The sequence below is a fragment of the Vombatus ursinus genome, unplaced genomic scaffold (genome assembly GCF_900497805.2).
Source record: "Vombatus ursinus unplaced genomic scaffold, bare-nosed wombat genome assembly UNPS02014813.1, whole genome shotgun sequence".
Taxonomy (NCBI): domain Eukaryota; kingdom Metazoa; phylum Chordata; class Mammalia; order Diprotodontia; family Vombatidae; genus Vombatus; species Vombatus ursinus.
In genome coordinates, this window is record NW_020954591.1 from 19,855,781 (window position 1) to 19,874,030 (window position 18,250).

The following is an 18,250-nucleotide window of genomic DNA, read 5'->3' on the forward strand; positions in this document are numbered from 1 at the left end:
TCTCTTCTCTTCTCTTCTCTTCTCTTCTCTTCTCTTCTCTTCTCTTCCTCTTTCTCTTTCTCTTTCTCCCTTCCCCCTCACCCCTTATACCTTACCCCGTACCTCGAGTACTTAGCACAGTGTCTGGCACATAGTCAATGCTTAATAAAAACTCTCTTCCGTCTCCCTCACCCCCACCCCATCCCTCTCCCATTCTCCCTCCCTCTCTCCTTTATATCCCCACCGCTTAGTTCAGTCCCTGGCACATAATGCCAAGCACATAAGTGCTTAATAATTCTCTCCCTCTTTCTTTCTCCCCCTTTCTCTGTCCTTTGTATCCCCAGTGCTTAGCACTGTGCCAGCTATAGAGTAGGCGCTTAATCAATGCTTCTAAGACTGACCCTTCCCCCCCGAAATGTGAAGATTCGTGTTATTTACTTCTGAGAGAGTAGAAGAAGCTGTTTATAGAAGTTTTTGAGAAAAAGTCTCGTCTGGATTTCTTTTTTTTTTTATATCGTGTAGGAAGTAGTTATGACTTGCAGGAAAAAACCCCTATGATTTGGTGGAAAATCCGATATTGAATAATAACTAACTTGGAGGTGGCACTTCTACTTTTCCTTCTGTTGAAGGCAGCTTAAGGTGCTAAGAATAAAAAGGTCTCTAGGTGTGATTTTTCTTGTAAACTACATTTACTTGAAGCTTGAATTCTGTAACTATTCTATGGAATCTTTTTGGAGAAGTTTGAGAAATGAGCCAGATAACACTTCCCTCCCTTATGTTTGTTGGATGTTTATATTGTGAAATAATATAATACAATATATGTTATATCTAAGGTAATATTTTATGTATACATTCTGATAGGTGGGGATGGCATCTTCTGGCCACAATTTTGTATTTCCTTTTTCAGAGAGTTTTTGGGTGACTGGTTCATTTCTAGGACTCTTAAGTCAGTTGTTTAATTTGGCCCTACATATGCTAGAGGGAATTAGTCATTAATCAACTAATATTTATGCTGTGTGCAAGGCACTATGCTGACGAGCCTCTGTCTGAAGATTATCATCTTCAGAGATGTTGAGTAGAAAATGCCAAGTTCCAAACAACAAACTTGTAAAAAACTTCAGAAACATAATATTTCCTAAATCAGGGGTTGCCTGTAACCTCAATACTAATTGACAATATTATTTGTAGCCACATAATGGGTTAAACAAACTTAGATTTGTAGGCTATTACAGGTCATAGGATAATAGGATCATAGATTTAGTACTGGACTAGATATAGTTCAACCATTTAATTTTACAGATGAAGATAAGTGATTTTCCCAAGGTCTCATAACTAATAAGTGGCAAAAATAATTTGAGCCCAGGCCCTCTAATGCTATATTCAGTGTTCACTTTACTGTACCATGCTCCTGTAAGGGACCATAGAGATTGTTTTGCCTGAGCCCGTAATTTTATAGATGAGGCAGCTGAGGGCTGGAGAAGTTTAGAGATGTGTCACACAGCAACTAGCACGAAAATGAAGACTCCCAGCTTCCAGAGTACTCTTTTTCATTATCCATTGCTTTTGTTGGGCTTTCTTGGGAGTACCTATAATAATAATTATATATATATGTATATTTGTGTGTGTGTGTGTATAAAAATAAATAAAACTCGGACTCACCTAATAGAACCTAACCATCTATGTGAAAACACATTTAGAGAGCCCAGGTCTGAACATCAGGCACACGTCTTCTTTGCCTCTTTTCCCTTTTTTTTCTGCATACTCTGCATGCAGTGGAGATGACAGCCCTTCCCTTCCCCCTCTTGTGCAGGACCATAACAGCATCCCATTTCCAAGGCTGCTGGAGTAGGGTGAAAGAGAGGGAGGATTCCTGGTGTACCAGCAGCCACAGGAAAAAAAAAACACTTGGGGCAGTTACAAAGGAGCTCTGAATGAAATAAATTTAGTCAAGGAAATACATTATCTCTAGACTAGGGATTGATCAGGCCCGCTTAATGCAATAAGGAATTAATTAGGATAAGAGAAGGTCTGAGTGTTTAACTTCAAAGTACATTTATAAGCAGAGAACTGTCTGTAATTTGCTTTTGGGCTCCTGAATTTCTTTTCTTTTCTTTTCTTCCTTTCTTCCTCTCCCTCTTCTGCTTGCTTACTTCTCTTCAAAGAAACTTTATTCATTAACATTGGGACCTATGGCAAGTAGTACCACCAAAAGTTATTGAAGTTACTCAGATTGTTAGAGGTAAACCACCTTCTTAGAATTGCAAAACTCTCCTTGTCCTCTCTTAAGATGTAAGGCATGAGAGGACATATATTGCTTTTGCCATTATCAGTACTAAATGGAAGTTGGGGGTAGGGGTAGGGGTGGGAAGAAGCCTAACAGGAGAGACAGTGAATTCTTAGCACCTGAAGTCTCCATAGTTCAGATTATTTTTCCTACTCTGTGCTATTTTTCTGAAAATAGAATTTATCATGTTCTTCTTATGCCTTGGGTTTAGATGGTGACGTTCAGGGCAAAAGAGCTTGCTAACCACCTCTTGGTTGCAGTATGTCAAGCTAATTTTAAACATGATATACATTGTTTTTGGATGGCTTGAGATAGGAGTAACTTTTCAATTTTTTTTCCCAATTACATGTAATAACAATTTTTAACATTCTTTTTTTTTTAATTTTGAGTTCCAAATTCTCTCCCTGCCTCCTTCCCCCCACTACTTGAGAAGGCAAGCAATTTGATATGGATTATACATGTGCACTTATTGATTCCCTTGATATTCTTGACTTTTTGTTCTCCCAAATGAATTGTTACTATTTTTTGTAGCTCTCTAAGCTAATTTTTTGGTAGTATGATTGGTATGGCACTGAGTAAGTAAATTAATTTAGGTAGAATTGTCATTTTTATTATGTTGGCTTGGCCTACCCCTGAACAATTAACATTTAGGAGTAACTTTTCACAACAATTTTATTTTTTTGATAAGATACTTTTTTAAAGAGACTTTTAAAATTAATTTCATTATTTTTGTTTAATATAGGAATGTACAACAAATGATGGGGAAATGCAGTAAATGAAAGCTCAGTAAAATATAAAAAGTAAAAAGAGAATTTTGCTATAGAACTTATATTTCTAAATAAATGGGTATAGATTTTGTTTTGCCACGTTAAAGGATGTTGGTAAGTGAAGACTTCTAAAGAAAAAAGAAGCCCATTTAAAAAACAATGAAAGAAATTGTTGCTGAAACTTAGATGAGGAGGTAGGAACAAATATGGTATGTGAGGAGGATAGTGAAAACAATGATCTGATTGGAAAAGGATGCATGTCTTCATGCCTACTGATGAAAGTTGATGATGGGGCCAGAGGCCTTGTGGACAAGATGGTGGCCCTGAGCCTGTACTGGAACTTAAGAGAGAAGTGGAATAGGTTGACGATCTAGAGCATAGTGACATGGGAATATTTAGCCTGGAAAAAATGATGTAGTCATTACTATTGTCTTCAAGTGCTGCAAGGACAATTATGTGAAAAGAGAGTGGACTTATTTTGTGTAGTCCCAGAAGGTAGAACTAGGAACAGTAGGTGGAAGTTGGAAAGAGGTAGATTTTAGCTTTGATATAAGGAGAAACTCCTTAAAAAAATTTGTTGCCTAAAAATGGAACAAGCTGTCTGAGGAGGTAATAGATTCTTCATAATGGAAATCTTTTAAGCAGAGGCTGAATGATCACTTGCTGTGGATCCTTTAGAAGGGATTTATAAATGTTAATTTACCAGCTGGACTAGATGACCTCTGAGGTCCCTTATAACTCTGAGATTCAGCATCTATGAGTTAGTAGCTGTAGTTCCTTGTCGTCAACTTTAGTTGGATTGGAACTGTATCTATGCTCCATAGGACAGCCACAAGAGATAGAGACTAAGTCCTCATTCAGGTGGACTCCAGAAGAAACTATCCTTTTGGAAATTCTTGGAGATCTTCACACCATATTAGTGTGAACACACATTGAAAAGATCCTTAAGGACAAATTTTGCTACTTCTTTATACTTTTTAATTCTCCACAGTACTTCAGCAATTGTTCATGACTCATTAAAGACCCAGTTTTTTGATCAATAGCCTTTATAGAAAATTGTAATAACAGAAACGCTTGGAATTTATTTGGGGTCCTGCTTTTTCCACTCTACTGAATGTTGCCCATTGAGTGATAGATTCTGTGTTATCAGAGGGCCTTGCTGGCACTTTGTAGGCCCTTTATAAATACTTGTTTTTAAATTCATCCTTAACCTATAGACTATCACTCACTGTAGAAAAAGTAGCATATATATAAAGGAAAGCATGCTAGATTTATCAGTGAGATGGGCTCATGTGAGAACTTTGCCACTTGTTAACTTTGTGGGGTTGGGTGAGTAACAATTTCTCTGAGCTTCCTGTTCCTCAAATAAATATGTGCACAATAATGTCCATAATAATTTAAATAAAATGTACTTGGTAATTATATTACTTATAGGGTTGTTGTGAGAAAAGTTCACTGTAAACTTTAATTGGCTATATAAATGGTGAGTTATTATTAATGGCATGCAAATATTTGTCCAACCAAGCTAGATGTCTTAAAAAGTAGCTACAATATAAAAATAAGAATAATAATTGAGATATGTGAAAATTCGCAGGCGATAAAATTCAAGAAAGGGTCAGATACCTATATCCAAATTCACAGAGTCTGGATAACAAGCAAGATAAATTAGGAGATCCTACTGTAAGAAGGCAAATTTGACCTTATAGGTTTCCTCTCAGCCTGGTGAGATGAGACCCATTATAGGAACATTACTCTGAAAGGGTATAACTTATTCAAAAGAAGCAATATCACTGTATATTAAGAAGCTATATTCTTATGAGGAAATCTAGGAGGGAATAATCACGGTTGAGAACATTTGGGTGAAGATCAAAGGATGCTGTAACAGAAGCACTAGTGTCACTAGAGAATACTATAGACCACCAGACAGAGGAGGAGAATAAGTGAGGAGTTTAAGAAACAAGTCATGAGTCTGACACAGGAGGACCACAGGTATCTGCTAGAGGTATCCCTGTCTTCCAGAATCAGAGAGCTAATGATTTCTTGACCTGGTTTAATGAAAGGCAGAAGAACCAACAAGGAGAATTTCAACTGGGGATTTAACTCTTAGTAAGAAGGAAAAACTGGTTGGTGGAGCAGAAATGGTTAAAAACCGTAGTGGAAAGTGATTACTAGAAGATGATACATGTAACTTCTAAGAATTATTAGGGCAGTTAAAAGATATTTATGTAAACAGAGGGCATGGATTTGAGTCAGTTAGGTTGGAATGATCTCCCCAAAAAAAGAGCAATGCACTGAGAGAGTGAGGAAATTTCTCTGATTTAAAAGGGGCAGACAAAGAAGACCTTTTATAGTGGAGAGGAAAATGGGGGAGTGGCAGGCAATGCTTGAGCCTCCCTCTCATCCATATCGGTTCAAAGAAGGGGACGTATGTGTTTGTGTGTATGAGTGTATGTATGTGTATCTGTGTGTATGTGTAACACACTAGGTTGTGTGTAGACATGTAACTTACCCAACAGGGAAATAAGAAGGAGTCTCAGGGGATGAAAGAAAGGGGCATGGGGATAATACAAGGGAGGACAGATTAAGAGATAGAATGATTGGAAGCAAAATAGACTTTTGAGGAGGGACGGGATAAAAAGAGAGAAAGAAAGAAACAGGAGAAAATGAGATGGAGGGAAATACACAGTAATCATAACTGTGAATGTGAATGGGATGAGCTCACCCATAAAAAGGAAGCAGACAGCAGAATGGATTAGAAACCTGAATCCAACAATATGTTGTTTACAAGAGACACACTTGAAATAGAATGACTCACAGTTCCAATGAAGGGCTAGAATAGAATTTAATATGCTTCTGCTGAACCAAAAAAAAAAAAAAAGGCAGGAGTAGCAATTATGATCTCAGAGAAAACAAAGCAAAAATAGACCTAATTAAAAGTGATAAACAGGGAAACTTCATTTTGCTAAAATGTACTATAGACGATGAAGTAATATCACACATTTTTACAGCAGGTTTCTCTGATAAACGCCTTATTTCTCAACTATATATTCAGTATAAAACTGAATCAAATTTATAAAAATAAGGGCCATTCACTAATTGATAAATGGTCATAGGATATAAAGAGGCAGTTTTCAGAAGAAGAAATCAAAGCTATATAGATGAAAAAATGCTCTAAGTCACTTTTGATTAGAAAAAGAAATTTTTTTCATTCTTTTTTTATTTTATTTTTTTAATTTATTAATTGATTTATTTTTAGTTTTCAATATTCACTTCTACAAGATTTTGAATGCCAATTTTTCTCCCCATCTCTCTCCTCCTCCCCACTGTACTCTGCATATCCCTCCCCCCAATCCCTTCTATCACACCCCCTTCTCTTATCTCTTTCCCCTTTTGTTTTCCTGTAGGGTGGGATAGATTTCTGTACCCCTTTGCCTGTATATCTTATTTCCCAGTTGCATGTTTTTAACATTTTAACATAAAAAAAATAATTTTTAACATTTGTTTTTAAAATTTTGAGCTTCAGATTCTCTCCCTCCCCCCCACTCTCATTGAGAAGGCAAGCAATTCAATATAGGTTACACATAATAGTCATGTTGTGAAAGAGTATCTATACTTCCCTCCATCCTGTCCCCCCTCCCTTTATTCTGTTCTCTCCTTTAACCTTGTCCCTCCTCAAAAGTGTTTGCTTTTGATTGCCCCCTCCCCTAGAGAAAGACAAATTAAAACAGCTCTGAGGTACCACCTCACACCTATTGGCTAACATGACAGAAAAGGAAAATAATAAATGTTGGAGGGGATGTGAAAAAATTGAGATGCTAATGAATTGTTGGTGGAGTTGTGAACTGGTCCAACCATTCTAGAGAACAATTTGGAACTAAGCCCAAAGGGCTTTAAAACTGTGCATAGCCTTTGACCCAGCAATACCACTACTAGTTCTGTATCCCAAAGAACTCAAAGAAAAAGGAAAAGGACCGATATGTACAGAAATATTTACAGCAGCTCTTTTTGTGGTGGTAAAGAATTGGAAATCAAGGGGATGCTTATCAATTGGGGAATGGCTGAACAGGTTGTGGCATATGATTGTGATGGAGTACTGTTATACTATAAGAAGTGATAAGGAGGGTGGTTTCAGAAGAAAAAACAAAAGATGGCGAGACCTATATGAACTGATTAAAAGTAAAATAAGAAGAACTAGGAGATCATTGTGCATAGTAACAGCAATGTTATAATGATGATCAACTGTGAAAGACTTGGCTACTCTGATCAAATACAATGATCCAAGACAGTTCTTTTTTTTTTTTTCAGCCAAAGACAAGGTTTATTAGAACATAGTCATGTTAGGCAGACTCTTAAGGAGTCTGAATATTAGTGAGCTAGTAACTAGATTATAAGAATTTGAGCAGTGGCTAGATTTTAAAGAATCTAAGCATCTTAATGGAGACAAGATGAACCTTATATACAGAAAGACTGTGGGAGAGACCTAGCAGTGGCTAGTAAACGGGTGAACAGAACTCCTGGAACCTGGACCTCTTGGCCAAGGGAGAATGGAGCCTAGCTAGGATTAAGGGTGGGAAATGGCCAGGAGCCATAGGGAGGTAAAGCCAGGGAGGGGAGATTGGGTGTAGCCACAGTGAAAGGCCAGTTGATGGGATCATAGCCTCAGGCAAACACCAGAGATTTGGCCATGTGGGAAAGTCCAGGGTTTTTACTTTTTGGGGTCTAGCCCCCATCCTCATCATTCCCCCCTCAAACAAATGGGACCCAAATTCTTTTGGTGTAAGGGGCGAAGGTCTTGGCTTCTGAAATGGCTTCCTGCTGGCAAGGGGCATAGAGCTGTCCCTGCCTCGAGGGGGTCCCAAAGAGGCGGTTGACTGGAACCAAGCACAGGCTGCAACCAAGGAATGATGGGGGGTCATTGGCTGGTACTCGCTGTTTGCTACCAACTGTAGGTGAATGGCCTGTAGTCTGGAAGACACAGAGACTACAGGGCCCAGATATAAAGCAGGGACTAGATTTAGGGCCCAAATATGAGAGCATAAAACATCCTTAGCTCTGTTTGGATTCACATAATTCAGTTTTGAAACCATGCAGTATCAATCCACATCATAGCCAGACTCAGAAATAGCCAGGTGGGTAACATTCATTTTCAAAGGAACATAATGGGGAAACTGAGCCAGGAGGATCCCATCTTAGACTGAGGCTAAAATTGTCCTTTCAGCTTTTCCCTATGCTGACTTACCACCAGTATCACATTCTCTGAGTAGCTTGTGGCATTTCTCTCAGATGGTGGATTTTTGGTTATAAATGGATTATGATTCATCAGACAACTCAAAATAAAATCCTCTGAACTTTTACCTCAAACAGCAAGTTTTACTAATCACAGTTTAGGAAAAACTTTTCCGGGATTTACATCTCAAACTAAAATTTGTCCTGGTGTAAAAAGCAAGTCATTAGAGATTTCTATATAATTGCAAATTCTTAACAAGACAAAACCCAAACAAGCTTTGTGACAAGTTGACACATTAAAACAATGACCAACAATAGCCAAATTATTTTAGTGGTAATAGCCAAATCCTGAAGAGTTGCTTGACATAACTGATACAAAAAGTTCACCGATTCGAAACAAACCCATTACCAATCAGGTGACTTCAATTTTGCTAAATGCATTTTGAAATTACTTTCACACAGAGAATCAACATCTCATCATTAACAGTTAAAACTGCAAATTTAAAAGAGCGTGCTTACCCAAGTTCGGAGGCTGGCTTCATTACCTTGAGCATATGATTGTGATATGCTGAACCTGGGTGATGCTTCCTAGGGCGCAAGGCCATTGCCAGGGGGAGCCCACGTTGAAGCTGCTGCCCCTCCCCTGACAGAATTGGGCACACACTTCCAGATAGGGTGTCTGTCCTTGTCCTCTGTGCTGTGGAAGTTGTACCCAGGTCCATGGTCTCGAATTGACCTAGTGGACTGAGAGCCTGAGAGCATCAGGCTGAGTTCGAGACAGCCTCATAACTGTCTGCCCGAAAAGCACGGGTCACCAAAATGATGAGGTTTAAGGGTTGAGCGGTTCTGGGACCCCAATGTCACAACACATAGATCCTTCCCAAAAGAGTTCGACCCAGGCCTTCTTTTAGCCAAAGACAAGGTTTATTACAACATAGTCATAATGAGTCTGAACTTTAGTGAGTTGGTGGCTAGATTATAAGAATCTGAGCATTGGCTAGATTTTAAGAATCTAAGCCTCCAGGACAGTTCTAAGGGACTCATGATGAAAAAATGTTAGCCACCTTCAGAGATAGAACTAATGAACTCTTGAGTGCGAATTGAAGTATAATTTTCTCACTTTATTTTTCTTGCTTTTTTTTGAAATATGGGTAATATGGAAATATGCTTTCCATGAAAAAAAAAGAAAAGAAACTGCTGCTTCTCTTGCCACTCTTTCTCTCAGATAATACTGTACATACTCCTAAAATATGGAAACATAGTTGGATTTGAAGAGAGAAAAAGTGATTATTCCCTCTTTAGGTTTTGTGCCAGAGTAGAGCTAAGCAAGGAGTAAGTTGTACATACCCTCTGGATCTTGGGAGACCAAATTTTAATGAGTTTAGAGCACAGTTTCTTAAACTGGGTCTGTGAAGTTGTTTTTAAAAATATTTTTATAAGTATTTCAATAGAAGTGGTTTCCTTGTAATCCTGTGAGTTCTATTTTATGCATTTAAAAACATTCTGAGAATGAGACTATAAGTGTTAGCAGGTTACCAAAGGGGTCCATGACATGAGAACCCCTGGTTTAGAAGAAGGCTAGATGGAAATCCATGGACAAAAATTTTACAAGAGAAGTCAGTGGGATGGATAAGAAACTTTCAAGAAAAATATTCTGACTACAGAAAGAGAAACAGTTCCAGTGAGGAAGAGAAGGGGTTGTTTTTTAGAGAAATGAACATGGATCCACAGGGAACTCACAGATTTAGATTGTTATAGTGCATATACAAATTCTCAGTGGCAAATGGTCAATGAATTTGAACAAACAATTCTCAAAAGAATTGCAAACTGTCAACCATGTGAAAGAATGCTTCATAATCACCAATAAACAGACCCAGATGTTTCTCCTCATACTCAGCAAATTGGCAAAGATGAAAAAAGGTGGAATGCAGAAGAGGCTGCGGAAAGACATGCTAATGAACTGTTCAATTGAAGCTTTGATGGAGTTTTGAATTAGTCCAACACCACTGGAAAGCAGCTTGAAATTATGGGAAGAAGGTGACTAAAATGTCCATCCATAGAGTTTTGACCTAGAGATTCTACTGCTAGGCATCTACCCCAAGGAGGTCAATAAAGCAATGTAAATGAAAAGGACAGCAACAAAACTGCCAAATCTGAGTGCTGTAAAATTGTAATAGCCAAGCTTGGCCTCAAAGAAGAGATAGGGAAGGTACCTCAGAGGCGGGATAACATGGTTATGGAACAAACCTGATATGTCATGCTTTTTGTGACATGTTGACTAGTTTTGCTGAACTATTTTTTGTTGTTATTTTGTTTGTTTCTTTAAAAGGATGATGTTCTGGGGGGTGAAAAAAAGAATTAAACACGGGTGATATTAAAAAAAACATGTCAAAGCAAGAAGGCCACAAATGTCAGCTATTATTAATCTATGTGAAGCAAGTAAAGAACAGCTAAGTAAGGGGGAAAAGACAAGTACTGTTAGAAATCAGGTAATGGAGGAATGAGTATAAAATAAAACTTTTAAAATAGTTTCAGAAGTAATAAAGATCAGAATGAGCTGATGCTGGTGAGGAAACCTAGGGATGAAAAAGAGCTTTGGTTTTTTTAATCACTCTTGAGTGGGAGGAAGGATGAATGAAAGGATAGGACCACTGGTTGGGATGGGTAAGATAATATGACTGATTATAGAGAGAAGGTAGAACTGCTGAGGTTTGTTGTGGTTTGTTTTTGGTTTGTTTTTTTTTTTGCTTTGCTTCTATTTATTCTACCAAGGAGAATGATCTTAGCATTGGGAAGAACAGACCAAAAATAGTTTTGATGCCAAAGATACGTAAAGCACTAGCACTTGAATTTAAGTCACCTGGCTCAGTGCCAAAAGATGACAGAAGAGATTGCTGACCTACTGTTTACTCTCAGTGATTTGTGAAAGGTCATGGAAAGGTGCTATAGGATTGGAGAAAGGCAGATGTCCAGATTTTCAAAAAAGGGAAGAGAATGGGATATGCAAACCCTATACCATTGAGTTTAATTTCATTTTCTGAGGTCAGACTCTAGGACATATTGTTAAACAGATGGTTAAGCTTTGTCAGGAACAGGTCAGGTCAGACTAATTTTATTCCATCTTTTGGCAGGCTTCCTAAATTGTTAGATAAGGGGAATACTGTAAATGCAGTTTACCTAGTTCTTAGCAAAATATGATCTTATGATATCCGTGTGAAAAAGGAGGGAAAGATGTGGGCTAGTCAGTAAACAGAAGCAAACAAAATAGTATGGTTAGGCAACTTAACTGCTAAGGAGGAGGTCTTTGTAACCCAAGATGATTAGGGGAAAAGGAAAAGAAGCTATCTGTTCCAAAATATTTATAGTAGCTCTCTTTGTGGTGGCAAAGAATTGGAAATTACATGGATGCCCATCAGTTGGGGAATGGCCGAACAAGTTGTAGTTTATAATTATGATGAAATATTACTATGCCAGAAGAAATGATGAGCTTGATGATCTTAGAAAAACATGGATAAACTTGCATGAAATAATGAAGAGCTAAATAAGCAGAACCAAGAGAATGTTATAGATAGTAACAACATTGTTTTTAAGAACGACTTTGGGGGCAGCTAGGTGGCGCAGCGGATAGAGCACTGGGTCTGAAGTCAGGAGGACCTGAGTTCAAATGCAGCCTCAGACCAAACACTTGACACTAGCTGTGTGACCCTGGGCAAGTCACTTAACCTCAATTGCCCAAAAAACCAAAAAAAACCAAAAACATAATATATTTGCAGTTTCACATACAATAATTTTTTTTCCTATTCTGTTATGTTATAGAAGTGCTTATTTTATTTCTTAACTTTAGAATAAAATAAATTAAGTTAAATTTTTGAAAAGGGAGGTCTCTGGTGGAATGTCCAGGAATCTGGACTTGGCCTTATGTTTAACATTTTTATCATAATTTGGTTAAAAGTACTCATCAAACTGGCAAATGACACTAAGCTGGGAACAAAAGCTGACACCACTAGATCGGGGTCTTCAAAGTGGGGACCATCCCTTTCAGTAGGAAGACAGATTAAATTCCAACCTAGATGGGATGGCCAGTCATGGGGCTTGTCTCAACCACAACCATATCCATTCTTGTCCCCCAGTTGCACCCTGTTCTCCCACATTCTTCCTCCTTTTTTGCTTCTCAGCCCCGAATTGACCCTTTAAGGCAGTTATAATCTAAACTAAATGCAACAGCCCTAAGGGTGACAGGAAAATTTCCTCGTCTCTTGCCCCCTAGATTACTTTCAACTGTAGCAGATACCCCCTAAAGTAAAGCAAAGTAAAGTAAAAATCACATAGAATGAGTGAGCATGGGTGGATTGTGATCTAGATGGCATATAATTTTTTATCTTTCTTCTGAAATCTACCTTTCTTCCAAATTGCCAGCACTATTAGGAGCACTCTAGTTTTGAGTCACCCAGGTTCTCACAAGCTTGGTTTCATCTTTGATTCCTTACTTTCCCACATCCCACATCCACATAACCTATCAGTTACCACAGCTCTTCATTCTGTCTCCATATCTCTCACACTTGTCTGCTTTTCTGTACTCATACAGTTACTACCTTAGTTCAAAAACTTTCATCAGAGAAAAGAGAATATCAAGGAGAAGAGGGCAGTCTATTGTATGAAAGAGTAGAGAGAAGTCAAGATGAATGAGAGTTGAGAAAAGGCCATTAGATTTGGCATTTAAGAGATCATTGATAACTTTGGAGATAGCAGTTTTAGTGGAATAATGAGGTTGGAAGTCAAACTGTAGAGAGATAAGACATTGGGAGGAGCTGAAATAGAGGCATTGATTGTAGACCGCCTTCTCAGGAGATTTGGCCAAAAAGAGAGAAGAGATATGGGATGATAGCTAGTAGGGATGGATGAATCAAGGGAAGGTTTTTTGAGAATGGGGAAACATGGAGACATGTTTGTAGGTAGTAGGGGAGTATCCAGAAGATAGGGAGAGATTGAGGATAAGTGAAAGAGTGAGGGTGATAGAGGGGGACAATCTGCTAGAGAAGACATAATGAAATGGGATTGATCACTTGTGTATGTAGAGAGGTTTACCTTGGCAAGAAGGGTCACATCTCCATGTAAGACAAGGATGAAGGAGGACAAGCATCTGGGTAATGTTAGCAGAGGACGGGATAGAAGAGGGAACTCTTGGCAAATGACCTTCATTCTTTTAGTGAAGTATGAAGCCAAGTTCTCAGCTGAATGGATGGGAGAAGGGGAAGCTGTCGGAGGTTTGAGGAGGAATTAAAATTTCTAGGTGCCTCTATGGTGAGTTGGATAGTAAGTTATTTAGAAGGCATAAAAGATTGCAAGTGAAGGACCAGTTGTGATTATATAACAAATTTGTATTGGATTCAGTCAACATGATTTCATGATTTTCTTTAGCTTTGGTAGCATGTGAATAGGAACAAAGGCAGAGGTAGACAGCCTTGTTAGATCCAGGGCTAAGTCTTGGTAGGGTAACGGGCTTAGGAATACAGTGTAGAGTTAAACTGGTTCAATAAGGGGTCAAGATGGGGAAAGGAAGAGAACATAGCCAGTGCAGGGATGATGGCCTGGGAAAGAACTAAGAGGTTAAGGGATTGGAGGTCCTGTTGAAGAAAAAGAACAGGTTTTGAGGTTGTAAGGTGGAGGGAGAATTGGAATGACAACATTGTTGATTAGATAAAGGAATTTTAGAGTGCACAAACAAGGAAGTGGTGCTGCATATTTGGGTGATGGAAAGATCAAGCTACATGTAGCTGTAACGTGGCCGGGAGGAAAAGGCCATTCCATCGTCCATTCAGCCACTTTAAAGTGATTTTCCTAAAGCACAGGTTCAATCACGTAACCCCTTACTCAGTAAGTGCTAGTGGCTCCCTATTGTCTCTAGGGTCAAATACAAAAATGCTCTGTTTGGTGTTCAAAGCCCTTCATACCATCCTACCTTTCTAGTCTTCTTACACCTTAGTTCTCCACATGTGTCTTCAGTCCAGTGACACTGGCCTCCTGGCTGTTCCAGGAACGAACATTCCATCTCTCTGCTCAGGGCATTTTCTCTGGCTGTCCCTTATGCTTGGAATGCTCTCCCTTCTCAGTTCCACCTACTGACTTCCTTGGTTTCCTTTAAGTCCCGACTAAAATCTCATCTTTTACTCCAACCGCCCACTAATTCTAGTGCCTTCCCTCTGTAAATTATTTCCTGTTTACTGGTATATAGCTTGCTTTGTATATTTTTGTTTGCATATTGTCTCTTCCATTAGATTTTAAGTTTCTCGAGGGCAGGGACTGTCTTTTGCCTCTTTTTATAAACCCAGCAAAGTGCCTGACACATAGTAGGCACTGAATAAATGTTTATTGATTGATTGAGTGATTGGGTTTGAGTTTTTGCTATATATGTCTAAGTCCCCTAGTATGAAAGTAGAAGTTGGGGAGGAGGGAAAATCTACTGCATTGAAGCACAAAGAAAGATGTAAAAAATTAAAAGCAAAGAGTGCCAGGAACATACCCTCACCTGTTTGTGACAGTTCTGTGATATCATGCTGTTATTATCCCCATAAGGAAACTGAAGTTCACAGGTTAAATGACTTGCTGAAGATCACGTGGCTACTAAGTGGTAGATCTGGGATGAAAACCCAGGTCTGCTAACTCCCACTCCTACTCCGTGATGAATGATGAATGATAAAAACATTCTACTATTCAGCCTAAAGAAAGATGACTTGACTAAAAGAATGTAGGCTCCAAGTCATGTTAGAATTTAGTGTTTAAGAAGACTAGTGCCAGGCACATATTCCTGTAAGCAAATAAATAACACCATGTTAAAATTACAGAAATAGGCAGCATATGCCCATGGACAAATTGGCAACTATGTTTAATCAACAGAAAATGAAAGTACAAAATGGAGCACTCCATATAATGCAATCTGGTGGTTTCAGAAGCATTATAGGAAAAGATTTCAAATTAGTTATACAGACCTCAATAATGGTTAAGTACAGTTTTCATTAAGAAAGCATATTTTCCAGCACAGTGCTGCAGTCTGGAGGCTAAGAACCTGGGTTTGAATTCTAGCTTTGGCATTTGATGCCTATTTAACCTTTGCCAAATTATAGGACTTGTGGCCTCCTTTTGCTGTACCTTAGGATGAGAGGAAGGATTCTTATGTAATTCTCCTATAGGACCAACCACCAGAAAGACACTGTTACCATAGCAACCCAGCAACAAGGACCAACCCCTAGAGCAGGCCAGCAGCTAAACCTCACACCCAGGGGAAGCCAATGAGGAGGCACCACCACCCCAGTACAAGCCAGAAGAGAAGCCTATCCTCCAGAGAAAGCAGACAAACCCTGAAGCCCAGTGAAAGCAAGTAGCTAAGACCCAGAGCCCCAGCACAAAAAATTTGGGACAGTGCAGGACCAGAGCCCAACTCTCACATAAAAATGCCAAGTCACACACACACACACACCAAAAAAAAAAAGAAAGAAAGAAAGAAAAGGCATAAAAAAATGAGAGAAAAAAAAGAACATGACTATAGACATTTACTATGATGTTAGGGAGGCTCAAGGCACAAACTTAGAAGAGGACAGTAGTGTCAAAATGGCTACATGTGAAGCCTCAAAGAAAAATGGAATTTGGTCTCAGGCCCAAAAAGATTGGAAGAGCTTAAAAAGGATTTTAAAAAGCAAATTAGAGAAGGAAAAACTGGGAAAAGAAATGAGAGTAATGCAAGAGAATCATGAAAAAAGAGTCAATAGTATAGAAAAATGTGCAAAAATTTACCTAGGAAATTAACTCCCTAAAAATAGAATTGGCCAAATGGAAAAGGAAGTACAAAAGCTCACTGAAGAAAATAATTCCTTAAAAATTAGAATTGAACAAGTGGAAACTAATGACTCTGAGACATCAAGATGCAATAAAACAAAATCAAAAAAGTAAAAAAAAAATAGAAGAAAAGTAAAATTTCTGATTGGAAATACAACTGACCTAGAAAATACATCCAGGGGAGATAATATAAGAATTATTAGACTACCTGAAAGCCATGATTTTTTAAAAAAAAAATAAAGCCTGGACAACATCTTTTGAGAAATTATCAAAGAAAACTGCCCTGATATATTAGAACCAGAGGGCAAAATAAAAGTTGAAAGAATCCACTCATTACAGCCTGAAAGAGAACCCAAAATGAAAACTCCCAGGAACATCATAGCCAAATTCCAGAGCTCACAGGTCAAGGAGAAAATATTGCAAGCAGCCAAAAACAAGCTATTCAAATATTGTGGAGCTACAGTCAGGATTACGCAGGATTTGGCAGCTTCTACACTAAAGAATGGGAGGACTTGGAATATGACACACCAGAAAGCAAAGAAGTTAGGATTACAACCAAGAATCACCTACCCAGCAAAACTGAATATAATCTTTCAGGGGAAAAAATGGATATTTAAGGAGATAGGACTTTCAAGCATTTCTAATTAAAAGACCAGAGCTGAATAAAAAAAATTGACCTCCAAGTACAAGACTCAGGAGAAACATAAAAAGATAAAAGATAAACAAGAAAGAGATAACATAAGAAATGCAATAAGGTTAAACTGTTTATATTTCTATGTGGCAAGATAATATTTGTAACTCTTAACAACTTTATTACTATAAGAGCAATTAGAAGGGTATATGTAGACAGAGGGTGTGGATATAAGGTGACTTTGATGGGATGATACCCAAAAAAAAACCAAAATAAAGGGGTGAGAAAAAAACTACATTGGAGGAAGAAGAAGGGGAGGGTTGAATGGAGTAAGTTATCCCACATAAAAGAGGCATGAAAGAGCTATCAGGGGAAGATGGGGGGAGTGGCAGGCAAAGCTTAAACCTCATGCTTATCAAAACTGGCTCAAAGAGGGAATAAAACACACTCAGTTGGATATAGAAATCTATCTTACCCTATAATGAAGTAAAAAGGGATGAGAATAATAGAATAGGGAGATAGGACTGATAAAAAGGAGGGTATGTTGGAGAAGGCAGTGGTCAGAAGAAAAGCACTTGAGAGGAAGAAAACCGTGGGGTGTAAGAGAAGGAGGGGCACAAAGAAGGGGAAAAGAGCATGAAGGGAAACACGCAGATATCATAACCATAAATGTGAATGGGATGAGCTCACCCATAAAATGAAAGCAGATAGCAGATTGGATTAAAAACCAGAATCCTATAATATGTTGTTACAAGAAACATGTTTAAAGCAGAGAGATACACATAGGGCAAAGGTAAGGGGCTGGAGCAGAATTTATTGGGCTGGAGCAGAATTTATTTGGCTTCAGCTGAAACAAAGCAAGAGTAGTGATCGTGATCTGAGACAAAGCAAAAGCAAAAATAGACCTAATTAAACGAGATAAAGAAGGAAGCTATATCTCACTGAAAGGTGCCATAGACAGTGAAGTTATGTCAATACTACACACAAATGCACCAAATGGTATAGCATCTAAATTTTTGAAAAAGTTGAATGAGTTACAGGAGGAAATAGATAATAAAACTATATTAGTGGGGTACCTCAACTTTCACTTCTCAGAACTAGATAAATCTAACCAAAAAACAAACCAGAAAGAAGTTAATGAGGTGAATAAAATTCTGGAAAAGTTAGATATGATAGATATCTATCTCCAGATAGATCTCTGGAGAAAATTGAATGGGAATAGAAAGGAATATACTTTTTTTTCTCCTCAGTACATGGCACCTACACAAAAATTGATCATGTATTAGGACATAAAAACCTCACAACCACATGCAGAAAAGCAGAAATAATAAACATATCCTTTTCTTTTATTGCTTCATAATGCAATAAAAATTAAATTCAATAATGGGCTATGGAAAGAGATTAAAAATTAATTGGAAATTAAATAATCTAATCCTAAAAAACAAGTGGGTCAAAGAACAAATCATAGAAGCAGTCAATAATTTCATTAAAGAAAATGACAATGAGACAACATACCAAAATTTATGGGATGTA

General features: G+C 38.1%; 1 protein-coding gene across 3 annotated transcripts in view; it reads left to right on the forward strand.

Moving 5' to 3' along the window:
* Nucleotides 1-18,250, forward strand: part of ZDHHC20 (zinc finger DHHC-type containing 20) — a 90,000-nt gene that overhangs the window by 1,177 nt on the left and 70,573 nt on the right. The gene's annotated exons all lie outside the window — the stretch shown is intronic.